The sequence below is a fragment of the Talpa occidentalis genome, unplaced genomic scaffold (genome assembly GCF_014898055.3).
Source record: "Talpa occidentalis isolate TD23 unplaced genomic scaffold, MPIMG_talOcc4v2.1 talOcc4.15, whole genome shotgun sequence".
Taxonomy (NCBI): domain Eukaryota; kingdom Metazoa; phylum Chordata; class Mammalia; order Eulipotyphla; family Talpidae; genus Talpa; species Talpa occidentalis.
This window is the reverse complement of record NW_023601543.1, coordinates 21,037,964-21,052,126: the sequence shown is the minus strand read 5'-3', so window position 1 is coordinate 21,052,126 and position 14,163 is coordinate 21,037,964. Positions and strand designations below refer to the sequence as shown.

At 41.8% G+C, this 14,163-nt stretch overlaps 1 pseudogene; it reads left to right on the top strand.

The window, feature by feature from the left end:
* The first annotated feature begins 13,356 nt into the window (after window positions 1-13,356).
* Window positions 13,357-13,798, top strand: LOC119246554 (60S ribosomal protein L27-like; annotated as a pseudogene).
* Window positions 13,799-14,163: the final 365 nt, after the last annotated feature.

Below are 14,163 nucleotides of genomic sequence, written 5' to 3'. Positions count from 1 at the left end.
CTGCGGGCTCGCCTGCCCGCCAGCCTGCCCGCTCCCCTCGGTGGGCGCTCCCGGAGCCAATTGCCTCCCCTCGCGGGCTCCGCCCCCTCCCTGCCATCCCTCAACTTGCCCGCAGGACCAATGGCAACAATGGATTAGTCCCGCCCCTTCGATCCCCCCAGGGCCAATCCCTTCTCTGAGGACCCTTTCGAGTAGCCCCGCCCCTCTCGTGCGGCAAAGCTGCCGCCGAAGTTTATCCCATTGCGCGGTTGCTCTAGACGTTTCCAAGGCTTTACCCAGGCTTCCTCACCCCCCCGCACGAAGTTACAGCGATTTAGAGGCCGCCATTTATCTGGTCTGCCGACCCTCCCGTGACCCGTTACCTTGAATAAACGAGTATAAAATAGACAAGTACTGCCGGCCACCTCATCAAGAGCAGGAAGGCTTACAAACATACACCCGCTTGGCCAGAATTTACACATCAGAGGGTCATCAAGAACCTCGAATGTCATCCGCCATACTGATAGTTTTTGTTTGGCGGTGTGTTGGGGGTGGTGGTGGTGCTTTGTGTTGGTCCCATGTACAAGGTCCCTACCCTCTTAACTGAACCACCTCCAGGAACAAGGACTAACAGGCTCCACTGACCGCCACTAGATTCTCTGCATCAGGGCTTGAGGCTGTGTGAAAGGGGAGACCCCCTTGGTAACTTCTGCTCCTTAAAGGCCTCACAAAGCCAGCTTTGCCCCTCTTACCCATGCTGGTCCAATAATTTGAAGATAAATCTGCTGGCCTCTTGGTTCTTCCAGGTTGTATTGCTCTAAAGACTCTCTTTGAGTTTGTGCCAATTCTTCTATATCTTTTGAAAGTGGGAGGTAGGAACTATCCTCCCCTCTCCATTTCCCCAACTAGAGGGCATAGACCCTTCTGCCTAGAGCTGACAGGCATGGTCACGTCTGGTGTCTAGACACTGGACTTTTCTGTTCGACCTCCCTAAAATGTTATTTGCTGTCTTGTCTGCATGTCACACGGCTGACACATATTAGATTTACTGTCAACTCACCCCTAGGCTATTTTTCACTACTAGCACAGGTCTCTGTTTCTATTCGATTAGCTGGTAAATTTCATTTGGTTTTGTTTTGGGGGTGCTAATTTCACCTTCTTATCTATCACGTCTTCTTTGCCCTGCAGGCTAATCCTGACTAAATGTTTCTCCATCTCTGCTTGCCACCACTGCTTTGCTCGGCCTTCATCCTGTTTGCACAACTGCCAAAGAGCCTTCTAATTGGGAACCGGGCCTCTAGGCTTGCACCCTCCTTGCTGGACTCCTAAACTCCTCTCCACAGCCATTTTACACCAGATGCCAGAGCCCTCTCTAAAACACAAAACTAATCCATCACCACATTCCAACCTAAATGCCAACCCCAGCTGCATATCCCTTTCTACTGCCTTTCTGTCCCCTTTCCCTTGCAGGATAAAACCTAAAAGCCATGACATTCCTATGAAATGCAGGGTGATGCATCCTCACCTGCCCAACCTCATTTCTAGCTATTCCGCCTCCAGGACAGAGAGTTCTATACTTTAGGTAAACTGCACTTTCTCTTGTTCCTCAAATAAGCCATGGTCTCACACACTTCCAGGTCTTTTACACAAAGACTGGGATAACTTGCTCCCTATTGGTCTAGTTCTGACCTACAACACATTGATGTATTATATTCACTCACTGCACACATATATCCCGAGTGCCTCTATGTGTCTAGCTCTGGGGGTATAAAAATGTGATTTTTCAGCAAATTTGACTTGGTCCTTCCATCAGGTGTCTCTGGGTAGAGTGTAATGATCATGCCTCCATTCACACTGCTCACAGGCAGCTAGCTGGAACGATCTATATGGACTTCTGATTCCTCCAAATAATTGAAGGGTTGGGGTAAACCGAGACTAAGGTTTTCTTCCTTACAGACAATCACTAAATAATAATCAAACTCAGTCTGTTAAGGTCAGAAGTTTGAAGGTTGGAGGTCATAGCCCTTTTCCTTCATATTTATTTTAACTTAAAAAAGCCATTTTGGGGCCTCCCTGGTGGTGCAAGGGGTTAAGCACCACATGTGAAGCAATCCACAGCCTCTGCAGCACGAGTTTGATCCCTGGCCAGCCAGGGAGCAACCTACATGGCGAAGCAGACCTCTTCTGCCTCACCCACTGCTCCCCTTAGCAGTGTATTTCAGTAGATCCGCCTGTTCTGCTTCCCACTCTGTCTCTGGTGAATCCTCTCACCCCCCCATATCTCTGGCCTGTACCCCAGCTCTTGTATGCATAAATAAATAAATCTTTAAATAAAAAAATTTAAAAGGCCATTTTGTTCGAGTGTTCTATGTATATGTACTTATTGCATGAGTGTATTGGGTTCCTTTTCTTTTTTTTTTTTCTTTTTTTAAGATTTATTCATTTATGCATACAAGAACTGGGGTATAGGCCAGAGGCGTGGGGGGCGGTGACAGGATTCACCAGAGACAGAGCGGGGAACAGAACAGGCAGATCCACTGAAGTGCACTGCTGAGGGGAGCAGCAGGTGAAGCAGGAGAGGTCTACTGCTCCATGTGGGTTGCTCCCTGGCCAGCCGGGGGATCATGCTGTAGTGGCTGCCGACAGCTTGATAGCCCTGTCTTTAACCCCTGTGCCACCAGGGAGGCCCCTTTCTTTTTTTAGATCAAGATAAATCAAAACAACACATCTGGTCTCATATACCTCTAACATACACAATGTTATAAAGTTAATTATATCAACAAAATTATATGAACAATAAGATCAGGATCAAGATAGCAATTTCTAACAGTATAGACATTCATGTTTCTGGGTCTGAAGAGAAAGCACATGGATGGGACTGTCTGTTAAAAATGAATCCTTTGGAATTACAAAATTACAGAACTTTGGTGTTAAAGGAGACTTTTAAGTTAATTTAATCAACCCCCACCCTACATGTAGAACTAGATGCTAGATGCTAGTTTTTCAGGTTCTTTGCAAAGTTCTTCATCCCCTCGTCTCTGAAAGCAGGCTTTGTTCTTATTAAAATACATGACTGCATAGCTAAGTGATCTGAGGGGCACCCAGAATGATTATCCAATTTCTCCCCTCTAGGGTTTTGATGTGTCCTCAAGACCTCCTCTTTCAATATGTACTTGGAAAATCGTACTTGGAAGAGCCACATGCTAACATTTACTAGTTATTAGCACTTAGTATCAAAAAGCATAGCTTAAAAGAAAAAAATTTAAACTGCATGTACCACATTGCAATTTTTAAAGTCTTTTTTACTTATTTTGTCATATTGGTTCTTCATAGTAACCTGAGTAAATATCTTGATTTCCATTTTAAAATTTCCATTTTACAGGGGAGGAGGCTGAGACCCGCCTAAGTTAAACTGTTCTTGGGTGTTGGAATTCAGCTCTGCTATGGGCCTTGGGCAAGTGATCACGCCGTTCTAGGTCTGGGTTTCCATCAAGTGGAATGAGATGCTTTGCAAGATTTCCTTGAGCGCTGCCTGTAATCTTCTGCTCTTGCTGACTGAGTCCAAGGCACTGGGGGCCCAGGCATTTTCATGGGAAATAACTTTGGCACTACAGGTGCTTTTTGGAAAGTAGCAGCTCTGGTGGAATGCTAAAACAGATAGTATGGGAGCAGTGAACAAGCAGAAGGAAGGAAATATGAGAAAGGAAAGGCAAGAAACCCTGAGCTCCCATGTGCCTAGTCCCACGCCTGTCATTCCTATAACCACTTCCATTCAAATTCTGAACTAAAACCGAAAACTCATTTGCTTTAATAATTAAAGAGTTCTCTATGCAAACTTTAATTAAAGGCTGCTTTCATGAACAATTTGCTCATATTTAGACAATAATTATCATAATAAATTACATAAGGAAAACCACTGTGCATCTCCTGTTTATCCAATATAGCAAAGAGGGCAGGCAAGAAACTGCAGCCTGAGGAAGTCATTTGGAAGGAAAACCAACAGGCCAATGGATGCATTCTAGTAATTTATGCAAGTCCAAGGGCGATACACTCTCGATCTCCCACTCACTCATTTGCTGAGAGAATTGGAGGAGCCCTGAGATGCAGCAAATGTAACGATTGTGTATCTGCTTAATCTTCCTAGACAAATACAGGCTTTATGCTTAATATAAAAGGAATTTAAGATGCCAGGTGAGAAGTGGTGATCTTTAAACTGGTTGTACAAGAAACTGAAATCTAATTCCTAAGATGATAAGCCCACTTAATAGTCTGTTCTTTTCGAGTGATTAAAAAACATGTTTAATTACAGTAGAATCAGTTTTGGCTTACAGATATCTAATCGCTTTTTCAGTAAATGGCACTAAAGTAAGAATAAATATCACTTGCTTACTTCACTGAGTTCTTACAAGGATTAATTAATTGATTTGAAAGGGCTTCAGAAGTTTTATAAAACAGAGGCCTAAGCATCAGGAGACCTAGATTAGTACAGACTCTCATCAGTAGCTCCGTGGCCTATAGTGATTTATTTTAAATTCTTTGAGGCTCAGTTTTTCCACCAGTAAAGGAGGGGAAATTATGCTAAAGAATCTATGCTTTTGGGTCTAACATTCTAGGAATTACTATCATTATATCATTTTTAAAAGTAACTAAGAACAATAATCTTCTTTTGGTTTTCCTTAAATTGGATTCCTGCAAAAATTTCCCAGATATTTTGTAGTTCCCATATACACTATACACATTGTATATGTGTGTGTATGTATATAATATATATACACATATATAATATATATACATATATAATACACAAATAAGGAAAAACTAGAATCTAGACTTTCATATTTATGAATAAGCAAACTGAAGCTATTTCGTAGAAAATGCAAACCCATTTCTTTCTTTATCTTCCCATCTTTTTATCCATGCTTCTCTTTTCTGGGTATTTTATTACTCTGCTCTGAAATGAAATGAAACTGGGGCCCTCATTTCCAACGCTAAAAACACTGTGACTATTTATAAGAGGACTTGAGAACAGATGTTTTTAAAGGAAAATGACATAGGGAGAGGAAGAAAACCAGACTACAAAATATATGTGCAAGGTAATCTCAACCAGATCACAACAATAGTGCCTAGACTGACGACAGATGAGTTACCAGCTCTCGCTGCTAGAGTTAGTTCCCTTTCCCTTTCTTTTTTCACACTTAATGAACATTTATTGTATTTATAATACAAATATATACATTCATGTATTCATTTTGTATTCACCAAACAAGATATCCAGAAGGCCTTTAGACGTATGAAAAAATGTTTACCACCGCTTCCAGTAAGAGATGCAAGTTAAAACCACAAGGAGAAGCCATTTACACCCTGGAGGTGGCACATATTAAAACGACCCCCTCCCTCCGCCCGCGCCGGGCCTCCCCAGTGGTGCAGCCTTGAGTGCTGGACTGCCAAGCTGCCCGCAGCCTCTGCAGGGCCGGTTCAATCCCCGGCCGCCGGGCGAGGGTCCCACATGGCGCGCAGACCTCTCCTGCCGCCCGCTGCTCCCCTCAGCAGTGTACTTCGGTCCTTCCGCCTGCTCTGCTCCCCGCTCTGGCTCAATGAATTCTCTCACCCTCCCGCGCTTCTGACTGTACCCAGTGCTTGTATAAATAAATAAATAAATCTTTAAAAAAAAAAAAGACCCCCCCCCAATAACATGTAATCATTTCTGTAGTCACCAATTTACTTATTTTTCCCCACAGCCATCCCATAGATCCCCTTGTCCTTTTCTCCCTCCTTTTCTCACCCCTCTTAACCCCAGAACCCTCATTGCATTTATGAATGTTGGCGAGTTTTTTTAATGTATTTTAACTTCGTCAAATCATCCATTACCTAAATGTATGGCATTTGTTGTCACTCTGACTTCCTTTATGACACATATTCCTTCAAGCTCCTTCCATGTTACTCGGATGGCTGCATTTCCTCTTTCCTTGTGGCTGAAGAGCATTCCACAGTGTGGTGCGCGTCTTCTTGATTCAGCCATCTATGATGGACATTTCGGCTGCTTCCATGCCCTGACTCTTGTGAACAGTGTTGCAATTAACGTTGTAAAGCATGCGATTTTTTGCTTTGGTGTTTTTATGTTCTTTGGATAGATGCCCAAGAGTGGGATTGCTGGGTTGTATGGTATTTCCATTTTTAGTTATTTATTTTTTGTTTGTTTGTTTGTATTTTAAAAGGACAGGTTTATTAGGAAACAAAGAAAGGGGGGAAAAAGAGACAGCTGCATAGACACAGGCAGGCAGAGAGCTGCTGTTGCATTTGAAAGGAAAAGGTTTGTTAAAAGGGATGCCTGCCAAGACAGTCTTGGGGCAACAACTGCCTCCATTTTTAGTTTTTTAAGGATAATCTAGATAGCTTTCCAAAATGACTATTTCAGTTTGCATTCCCATCAATAGTATAATAGAATTCTTCCCTCTCCACATCCTCTCCAGCACTTGTTATTGGGGGGTTTTTTTTATATGTGCCACCTCACAGGTGTAAATGGCGTCTCCTTGTGGTTTTAACTTGCATCTCTTTTTTTTTTTTTAATTTTTTTTTTTATAGAGGCATGTTTATTTATTTATTTGTTTGTTTTTGTTTTGTTTTATACATGCACTGGGTACAGTCAGAAGCGCGGGAGGGTGAGAGAATTCACCAGAGCCAGAGCAGGGAGCAGAGCAGGCAGAAGGACCGAAGTACACTGCTGAGGGGAGCAGCGGGCGGCAGGAGAGGTCTGCGCGCCATGTGGGACCCTCCTCCAGTGGCTGGGGAGCAGCTGGGGATCGAACCGGCGCCGCAGAGGCTGCAGGCAGGTTCGCAACCCAGCGCTCAACCGCTGCGCCACCGGGGAGGCCCCTAACTTGCATCTCTTATTGGAAGCGATGATGAACACTTTTTCATATGTCTAAAGTCCTTCTAGATATCTTGTTTGGTGAATTGTCTGCTCATATCTGCTGTCCATTTATTAATTGGGTTGTTTTTCTATTATTGAATTCTGTGAGTTTTTTATATGTATCTTGAATATTAATCCCTTGCTGGTTATATGTTGTGTGGATATTCTACCCTATTAAACAGAATATCTTTTTAAACTTACATATGTTTCACTATGTAAAAGCCTTTTGAGATTCCTTGAGATAATCTCAATTGTTTATTTTGGCTTTTCTTTCTCTTGCCATGATATTTCTGTGGTTGATTTTTTTTTTTAAATATAGTAGCCATCTTAATGAGTATGAGGTGATTTACTCCATATTTTTGACAACTACATAGTGTATCATGGTATGGGAAAAGCTCTATCAAAAGAGAGTTCATTGGAAGTTTGTTTTCAGCTATTTCAAGTCATGCTGTCATCAACATCCATTGATGAATATCTCCATAGACATGTTGGGTACATTTCAGGAGAGGAATTTTAGGGACAAAGGGTATGGTCACTTCGGGTAGCTTTTTATTATAAAATAGTTTCGTTCTTATAGAGAAAAGACAAGAACACCCACATTCTTTTCACCTGGTTTCCCTGATTAACAGCCTGATAATTTGCTTTAGCATTTTCCTTTAGTATACACATATTCCTTTTTGCTGAACCATTTGAGAATAAATTTTAGCCATGATGTACCTTTAACTCTAAATACTTCAGCATGTATCTCTCAAAACAAACATCTTTCTTTTACACAAAACACAATGCAGTATTAAAATCAATAAACTAATCTTAATACAATACTATCATCTGACCAACAGGCCATATTCATAGTTCTCCAATTGTACAAATAAAATTCTTTGTAGCAAAAGCAATGGGGGGGCGGGTACCAGGATGTATTTCAGGATCACATATTGTATTTGTCATTTCTATCTTTAACCCAAAATAGATCCTCAGACTCTTCACTCTCATGACCTTAACATTTTCTTCAGGATTGATTATTATCATATTTTAATTTGAAGCAAGCACAAACTTAAAGAACAGTTGGGAATACAATGCAGAATGTCCTAGAGCTTTTGAAACCATCCTTGAGCCATTTGAGTGTAAGTCACCAACCTGTTGCCCCACCATCCCCAAATGACTTCATTTGTTTGTTTTTTGCCCACAAGGACGTTTTCCTATCTGTGACACAACCATAGAAGGCAGGGAATTCACATTAATAGATTACTAGCATCTAAACTGCAGGTCCTGTTCAAACTTCATCAGTTGTCCCTAAATGGGCTATTGTAGCAAAAGAATTCAGTTCACAACTGTATGGTGTTTTTAGTCATTATGTCCCCTTCATTCTTCAGTCTAGAATATGTCCTTGGCCTTTCGTTGGCCTTTAATCCTTTGACACTTGTGAAGATAATAGGCCAGTTATTTGGGTGCATGGCCCTCAGTTTGGGTTTGTCTGATGTTTCCTCCCAGTTAAATTCACGTTCCACATCTTTGGCAGCATTGAGAGGGGGTGCAACTCAGCCTTTCTTCAGGTGATGCATGATTTCACTGTGTCCTGCTGCTGCAGGCCTCTGTGTGACGACTTGACTAAAGTGGTATGTGCCAGAGTTCTGTGCTGTGAGGTTAGTCTTTGTCATTAAGAAATATTTTGTGGGGAAAGCCTTGGGAACTGTAAATATTCAATTTCTCATCGAACCTTCAATTTATTAATTTTTCTGTTTATGTACATTTAGACTTAGTTTTCTGCTTTATTCAGTGGGCTTATAATCCCTTGCTGTCATGGTTTATTTTGATGCCAAGGTGCCCTTGACTTGGCTGCAGGAAGTTCCTCCTGACTGACCTCTATGTCCCTTGATGTGTCCCCATGGCTCGAGTACTTCCTTACTTTCCAGCACAGGCTCTTCCAGTGGTGCTTTTTCTTGCCTGGTCGCGAAATCAGCCATTTTTCTGAGGAGAACTCATATTCCTTTTGGTGGAGAATAATGTTTTGAAGCCAAATCTGGGTATTAGGTATAGATATTGCTAACAGTGTGTTGCTATTCCCTGGCCACATCAGAGACTTTATTTACATGGCTGCTCTCTCTCTCTCGCTCTCTCGCTCTCTCTCTTTCTCTGTAACACACACACACACACACACACACACACACTTTTATCTGTCTGTCCATCAATCCATTCATTCATCCATCCATCCATTGATCTATCTTCAGCTGTCATCTGTCAGTCTACCTTCTGTCTGACCATGAGTTCCTTCTGCTATATCCCATCCAAAACCACAGGGTTCATTCCAGTTTCCTCTCTTTCTGTATTTGTGACAATGACAAAACTACTTTCTGCTATTCTTAATGTAGTTATTCATTTTATCAATCCCCCGCATGTAATTGCGCTGGGACACTTTTTTCCTTTTTTCTTTTTACAGAATAATTACCATTCATTGACTACTTACTAGGTGCCAAGCATTCTTCTTCCTGATTTATAGCCAAAATTTCATTTAATTCTCAGAATTCCCTGTGAGATGATGGGCATGACTATTCCCATTGTATAGAGGAAATTGAGGCGCAGAGAGGGTAATTTGCTCAAGGCTAGATAACCACTTAAAAGGGAGTGTGGTTCAGGGCCTCCCCGGTGGCGCAGCGGTTGAGCGCTAGGTTGTGAAGCTGCCTGTGGCCTCTGTGGCGCCGGTTCAATCCCCGGCTGCTCCCGGCCACCGGAGGAGGGTCCCACATGGCGCGCGGACCGGCCACCGGAGGAGGGTCCCACATGGCGCGCGGACCTCTCCTGCCGCCCGCTGCTCCCCTCAGCAGTGTACTTCGGTCCTTCTGCCTGCTCTGCTCCCCGCTCTGGCTCTGGTGAATTCTCTCACCCTCCTGCGCTTCTGACTGTACCCAGTGCTTGTATAAATAAATAAATAAAATCTTAAAAAAGAAAAATATAAAAAAAAAGGGAGTGTGGTTCAGACAAAGGTCTAGATGACCACCTAACATAGTACTATTCTTTCTTATTTCTTTTCTTTTTTAAAATTGGAGTAAGAACATGAGATCTACCCTCTTAGCAGATTTTTACGTGTATAATACAGTATTGCTCACTATAGGCACAATGGTGTTCAGCAGATCTCTGGACCTTCTTCACCTTTCTGACTAAAACTTTATGCTCTGGAACATCATCTCCTAGTTTCTCCTGCCTCCAAACTCCTGGCAGGCAGCATTCTATTATTTCCTTGAATTTGACTATTTTAGATCCTCATGTGAGTGGAATCATACAATATTTCTGTCCTTCTGCTATTGCCTTATTTCACTTAATATAATGCTCTGAAGGCTCATCCACATTATGGCATATGGCAGGATTTCATTATCTTTTAAGGTTGAATAATATCTTGTATGTATATTCCATGTTCTATGTATCCACTCATTTGTCAATAGAAATTGATGTTGGTTCCACATCCCGGCTGTTGTGAATAGTGCTGCAGTGAACATGGGAGTGCACATATCTCTGCAAGACCCTGATTTCAATGTTTTTGGATAAATACCCAAAAATGGGATTGCTGGATCATACGGTAGTTCTATTAAAAATTTTTGTAAAGATTTATTTTATTTATTTATGAATACAAGAGCTAGGGTGTAGGCCAGAGGTGGGGAGCAGAACAGACGGAATCTGCTGAAATACACTGCTAAGGGGAGCAGCAAGCGAAACAGGAGAGGTCTGCTGAAAGAATTGGACCATTTTACATTTCTGTGGGATGAGTCTATACAGTGCTTTACAATTTTAAAGTATTTTTACGTAGGTATTGTATTTCATATCTATCACACCCAATGTATATGTCTTGCACCTTTCTCAAAGAGACCTTCAAATTGGTTCCTGCCTTCAACCTACTTTTCAGCTTCCCCCATCCATGCCCTGTGTGGCTCCAGCCACACCTTAGAGAAGACTGATCTCCACTCTCTCTTTTGCCAGCAGGGCCTCTAGCTCCACTCTCTCACTCCCTTCTAATTAATGTAACTAGGCGTTGTGTTCCATAATTACAGGGTTTGTCAGTGAAATCAATAGTTGCCTCCCTTGTGACAATGACATTTTAGCTCCATCAATCTCCCTGGAGCCGGCAGCTTCTGTGAGCCAACAGAACTCCCAAGGTTATTAACATGTCCCTTTGCTCTCACTCATTTTCATGCATGCAAGTAAATGAGCAGATTATCAATTCACATGATTTCATACATCCTACCCACGATTATTTGAAGTTAAAATGGCAATCACGTGTATGTTTTTAAGGTTTTATCCAGGTGTAGTTTACACATTATAAAACCCACCATTGTGCACGTATATTTTCTGTGATTTTTAAAAATAGAATTGTGCAAGCTCAAATGCATTTTTAAGTGATAAACTTAAGAATCTAACTTAAAATATCCCAGATAATAATAGGTTTCAGATATGACTCAGTTTCACTCTTCTGATGTCAATTCCCAAAGCTGTTCCCTGCTCTACTTCTTAATGGGTGACTCCTCATTCTAAGGATGGAAAGCTCAGATGCATACCGGGCACATGATTTTCCTGAAGTCATGTCACAGATAAACAGCAATGGCAGGATTAAAACCCAGGATCCTTGTTCCTAGCCCAATAAATTCCCCATTACAGCCCAGAGGCCCTTCCCTTGAGCACAGGTAATGTCCTAAAAATCAATCAATCAGTCAATCAATTTGCCCAGTTAACTCTAAAGATTTGATGATAGAAGAAAGGCTGGGGTGGACTGTGGGTCCAGAGAACAGGTACAGAATATAAACTCTTTCTTAGTATAATTTCTTTCTTAGTATTTACACAGTTAAAGAAGAGGATGGGTCCTGTTTTGTCCCGAGAAGGACCCTCTGGTTACTAGTGGTTACTAGTCAATAGTATCTATCACTCCTATTATTATTGTATTTTTTCCAGCATCTGTTAGCAAGATGTCAAGGTGATATGAAACAGGAGCAGATGAAACCACATAGGTACTGTTTCCTGCTTTTGCCAAAAATTGGGCTAAAATTAGCTTCTGTTCCCCGTGGATTTGAGGCAGGGAAAGCAATTTAGCATCTCATCTTGTTTTTCTAGCAGTCTGTAATAATTAAACAATGGGTGATAAGGAGAAAGCACACTTTGTATTTTTGCATGACCAAAACTGAAATTGCATTCTATAAACAACGATAGTGGATCATCAATGGCAGTGGCACTTGGTGCCACCATAGTAGGAGGGACAGGCCATGAAGAGTCTTGAGGTAATGAATATGACATTCTAAACTGAATGAAAACAGTCTAAAATGTTCAAATTGATATGGGATCATGGTCAACTATTTTCGTAATTTTTATTAGAAATCACACTTCCCCTTAAAAATCATCTTTCACTGTAGTAATTTCTATTTTAAGAATTTATCCTGAGAAAAAGCAGAGATTTATATACAAAGAAATTCATCATAATTTTTTTACAAGAGTAAAATATTGGAAATTATTAGAAGCAACTGCAGATGACTGAATAAGGTATGATTCCATCAAAGGGAATTTTATGTAGTCATTACAATCACCTCGAGAAATATTTTCATTTTTAGTGGCTTTGCTGAGATATGTTTATATGTGATGAAGTTTACTGGTTTAAAGCACAATTCAGAGACTTTTAGCATAATTACCAAGTTGTGGCACTAGCATAATAATCTAATTTTACAGCATTAGATGTATAAGCAGTCACTCTTCCTTACCCCAACCTATTAATTGATAAGAAATATGCAAATGACCCAGAAGATGATTAGTCAAAGGATAAGCAGTGACAGAAGAAGAAAGCAAATAAATAACATACATGTGAGAAGATGTTCAACCTCACATTAATAAAGGAAATAGAAATCAACACAATGAAATATCATTTTCCTCCAAGGGATGGGCAAAAGTAAAAAAGACTAATAACGTCTGGCTCTAGAAAGCATGTGTGATAACAAGCATTCTCATATATAGTTGGTAGGAGTGGGTTGTTACCACCTTTCTTGGAAAATAATTTAGTACCATTTAATTTTTGAAAGTACATGCCACTAGGGCCAGAACCCTGACTTTGGACTCAATCCCACAGAGATTAGAGGACCAGTATGTAAGAGTACATGCACAAAGCTGATTTCTTTTTTATATATTTTTTAAAGGGTTATGTATTTATTTATACAAGCACTGGGTACAATCAAAAGCACGGGAAGGTGAGAGAATTCACCAGAGCCAGAGGGGAGAGCAGAGCAGGTAGACTGATGAAGTACACTGCTGAGGGGAGCAGCGGGCGGCAGGAGAGGTCTGCGCGCCATGTGGGACCCTAGCCCAGTGGCCGGGGATCGAACCGGCGCTGCAGAGGCTGCGGGCAGCTTCGCAATCCAGGGCTCAACCGCTGCGCCACCAGGGGAGGCCCTGATTTCTTTTTTTAAAAAAGATTTATTTATGCAAGGCCCGAGTGGATACTGCTGAAATGGGCAAGTTCATGAAACCCGGGAAGGTGGTGCTGGTCTTGGCCAGACGCTACTCCGGACGCAAAGCAGTCATTGTGAAGAACATTGGTGATGGCACCGCAGACCGCCCTTACAGCCACGCTCTGGTGGCTGGAATTGATCGCTATCCACATAAAGTGACAACTGCCATGGGCAAGAAGAAAATTGCCAAAAGGTCACAGATCAAGTCTTTTGTGAAAGTATATAACTACAATCACCTCATGCCCACCAGGTACTCTGTGGATATCCCCTTGGACAAAACTGTTGTCAACAAGGATGTCTTCAGAGATCCTGCTCTTAAACGCAAGGCCCAAACGAGAGGCCAAGGTCAAATTCGAGGAGAGGTACAAGACAGGCAAGAACAAATGGTTCTTCCAGAAGCTGCGATTTTAAATGTTTTGCTTTGGTCATTACAAATACAAAAAAAAAAAAAGATTTATTTATGCATACAAGAACTGGGGTACAGGCCAGAGGTGTGGAGGTAAGAGGATTCTTCAGAGACAGAGTGGGGAGCAGAACAGGCAGATCCACTGAAATACACTGCTGAGGGGAGCAGTGGGCAAGTCAGGAGAGGTCTGCTGTGCCATGTGAGTAGCTCCCTGGCTGGGGATTGAACTCGTGCTGCAGTGGCTGCGGATAGTTTCACAGTCCTGCATCTTAACCCCTTGCGCCACCAGGATGACCCCAAGGCTGATTTCTTCAGGGGTTGCAAACTGATAAGTAATGTGTATAGTATGATTCCATGTATGTGCCAAATACCACTCTTGGCATCAGAAACACAGACCT